This window comes from Ursus maritimus, unplaced genomic scaffold (assembly GCF_017311325.1).
Source record: "Ursus maritimus isolate PB19 unplaced genomic scaffold, ASM1731132v1 scaffold_19, whole genome shotgun sequence".
NCBI lineage: Eukaryota > Metazoa > Chordata > Mammalia > Carnivora > Ursidae > Ursus > Ursus maritimus.
The window spans coordinates 49,714,341-49,718,323 of NW_024424341.1; positions in this window are offsets into that span (position 1 = coordinate 49,714,341).

The following is a 3,983-nucleotide window of genomic DNA, read 5'->3' on the forward strand; positions in this document are numbered from 1 at the left end:
AAAAAAAAAAAAAAGTCTCCCCCGCGGGGGCCCGCGGCATTTAGGCCGGTGTTGGCCGGCGAGCGCGCGTGCGCGAGCGCGCAAAGACGCCCTCCTCAGCCGCTCCCCTCCATTGGGGGTCTAGCGCACAGCTCCGCTGTCCCCACCTCTCCCGAGGCTCGCGCCCTCGGGGTAGGTACCTCGCGCCTGGCGGAGAGGGGGGTGAGTCAGCCGGAGGAAGGTTGGAGGCGGACAGGTCTGGGAGAAAGGGAAAAACCGCCCTCGCGGAGCGAAGAGCTCGGCCACCGGGCAGGAGTCTGCAGAAGACACGCCTCCGTCCCTCACGCCCCTCGGGGCTGCGGAAGTACTCTGGAGACTGGCGCGGCACGGAGGCGACAGGTGGACTACCATTCCCAGAAGGCGGCGCGGGGCTGCGCCTACTGCTCCCGGCAATACCTGCGCGCCAGGCCTTCCCCCTCCTCGCCCCCCCCTCCAGTTTGCTGCTGCCTAGGGCGAAACTACAGTTCCGCCCCCCCTCCAGTTTGCTGCTGCCTAGGGCGAAACTACAGTTCCCAGGAGGCTTCGCGCAAAGCGGCTTGGAAGTGGGCAGCCTGGAAGTCACTCGGGCCACCCGAGCTGGCGGCGTCTCTAGCGAACGGCGCGGGGCCGGCCGCCGCGGTCGTGGGGCCCGCGGGGCGGGCAGCAGTGACGCCCAGGTATGTGGCTTCGGGTGCAGGCGCGGCCTCACTCAAGGGTGGCGGGGAATCGGTGTCCCCTCGGACCCCGAGGGTCAGCGCGGGCTGGAGACCCGGCGGACGGCCGAGTATGGGCACCGGTTGTGGGGGGCGGCGGCGCTGGGACTCGCGCCCTCCGGACCTCACCGGACCTGTGCCCGCATGGCTCAACTTTCGAGACGTGCTACCCAGCACTGTATGGAAGAGCATGGAGTGGGAGTCGGGTAGCGGTGGGTTCGCGTCCTGCCTCTGCCACTCGGGAGCTGCGATCTAGGGAAACCGCACCGAACCTCAGTTTCCCCTTCGGTAAAACGGGAAGAAGAGTATCTTTTGCTGGGGATTCTGTTGAGATGTTGAGATATGGCGAATAAAGCATTTGGCACATGGGAGACACTTACTACATATTTGCGCTATTGTTGGCTCCCAAGAAGTAGGGTGAAGGTGTTATCTATAGCATAGGGTTAGTTGAGGGTGTGCGTGTAAAGGGCCGGGTCCGTAGTTAGCACTCAGTGCAGGGTGGCTGCTGTTAACTGAAATTATTTTAAGCTTTGGTTGGGAGGTGGAGACCCAGACTCAAATCTAAGCTCTGCCATTTATCAGGCGTGTGACCTTGGGCAACTGACTTCACCCCTCTGTGGCTCGGTTTCCCTCTCTGTAAAATGGGGATTTTAATAGCAGCCACCTCAAGGAGTTGTTTTGAGGATGCATTGAGAATATTGGTTGTAAAGTGCTTAGAGCAGCAGTTGGCACATAGTCAGCATTCAATAAAGGGTACCATTTATTCAGCGTTTTTCCTGCGTCCCAGAGACCCTCTGAGGGTGGGGCTCTAGCTGTAGTCTAGGTCTGGTCCACGGTGGAAAACCTCTGATTTACTTGATTTCCTCTCCTGCAGCATCAGGTTCCTCGTTTGTAAAATGGGATGACAACATCATCTCACCGGGTTGTAAGGATTTGCTGAGATTGTATTCCTAGTCCAGAGCCATCTCTTACTAAGTAGCAGCTCTTCTGTATTATAATTGTTCTTCTTCAATGTTCTCCATCTGGCCCAGAGACTGTCTAACTGTGGGCTGTGACATGACAGCCCTGAGCTCCCCCACACGTTCACTCCCAGCCTCAGTGTCCCATCTGTGAAATGGTAGTCACAGGATTTTGTGCCAGGCTTGTTTTGATGATTCCAGGAGATAATTCATGTTTAGCGTTTAGCACAGGGCAGGGTGCATAGTAAGCACTTAAGAAACATATCTTGTTTCTCTTAATAGGCCTTTGCTGCTTTTGGTTATATACAGAGCAGAGCAGGGATGAAGTTAGTGCTCCCCCTCTAATTTTTATTCACCAGAGATTAAATTCTGGAACATGTACCGTGTAGGAGCCTGAGAAGAGATGGCACTGGCCTGCTGTCGGCAGCCCCCTGCTCACCTCTCCCACACTCTTCCCCCCAAGCCAGCACATTTACCCCAGTGCTTTATGTACCACCCTGGGGCTGCAAGTATTTGACCCTGTCTCGAAGCTGTATTAGCTCCCTGAGTTCCAGCTCCAGGTGCAGAGCCTCTGCTTCCTTGATTTCCCCTGGTGACTCTCCCTTGGACACCATGATCTCAACATGTTCAACCTAAACTTCTCCTCCCAGACCCAGGAGTCTCCATCTCGGCAAATGGGCCAACTGTGACCCAGTTGCCCAAGCCAGAAACTTGGGAGTTGGGCTTCTCCCGGCAGCCTTCCCAGGTCCAGCTGATTGGCAAGAAGGATGGAGCTGCCATTTCAAAGAAATACCATTTCATTGGCCCATGATGGTCTCCCATCTCGTGGGCACCGAAAGTCCACCTTAGTCACTGGAGATGGCCTTTTTCTGGTAAGGTTGAGTTATTTCCTTGGGCTCTCCGAGGATTAATGCATGTAAAACATTATTAAGGGTTGGAAAAGACAATACAGACTTGGGCTGACTGCAGTGGCCACAGGTGTGGCAAAAAGGCCTGGATTCTGAGGGGGCTCATTTCTACCGATGTGGGTAAGTTGTTCATTTCTTTCTCAAAAGTTATACTGTGTCGGTGAGTTAGAATATCCTGAATGGGAAGGCAGCCATCCTGGGCATTTGGGGAGGCAGTGCACATGCCGGGGAAGAGGCTGGCAAGGGAATTTATTATATCCCCGTGTAGGTTTAAGTCTGTTGGCAGAAACCTGTCATTGTGATTTCATTTGATGATGGGAACCTGTGATCTCAGTCACATTTGTGTTGGCCACCAAATTTACCTAAGTGTTTTTTTAATCTGAGGAAATAGAGTAGTGACTTTTAAAGAAATCTTGGTCTTAATTGTTAGTGACAACAGCACATGGTTTTTTAGCAGTCTGTGTGGAATGGTCTAAGAGTTAAATGTGAGCCTGTTTTTCAGACATTGCAGTTGTCAGGTGGTAAATCAAAAATGGAATTTAGAATGTTCAGTAATTGGTGCTTTTTTTTTTCCTGTAAACATATTTCACTGGTAGATTTCAAATTTAGGTTTAAAAAATGACACCGGTTATGGTAACAGCTTAACCTTGTCATGTGTTTAACTTGCAAAATCTAAATTAAATATATTTATGTTTTAATAAGACAAACAGTGATCTCCTTTAAAGTGTTTGTTTTTAGCTTTTAGAATGAGAGGCTACTGAACCAATTCGTGCATCTGTGCTTTCTTTAAGACTGATACTGCTCCTGTTGCTTAGGACTGCTCTGGTCATGGACTTGATTCGTGTGTGGGAGAATGGGTTGAATTTGTCCTTAAAAAGGTTATGCGGAGATATACAGGCTTGGTGTAACATGTCAAACGACACAGAGATGAATAAAGAAGGTAGTAGGTGCCGCCCTCCACTCTAAAATCCCCTCCCCTGAAGGTAACTATTTACTCGGGCAGGGAGTCTTTATTAAGCATCTGCGGTTGGGATTGGAGATGAGGTAGTGAACACAATGGATATGCTTTCTGCCTTTGGCAAGTTCGGTAGACGCTCTCCCTTGCCTTTTTCTGTGCTTGTAAGGATGTATATATGCATCTAATGATTGTTTTTTTCCTTCTCCCTCGCCACTCCCCCATAAAGGAGGGGTAGGGATCAAACCACACGTATTTGTAATTTGATTTTTTTTCAATTAATAATAGGTCATATCCCTTCAAGTCATTGCATACAGATCTGACTCATTCTTTTTTCTTTTTTCTTTTTAAGATTTTATTTTTAAGTAATCTCTATACCCATCCTGGGGCTCAAACTTACAACCCTGAGATCAAGAGTTGCATACTCCAC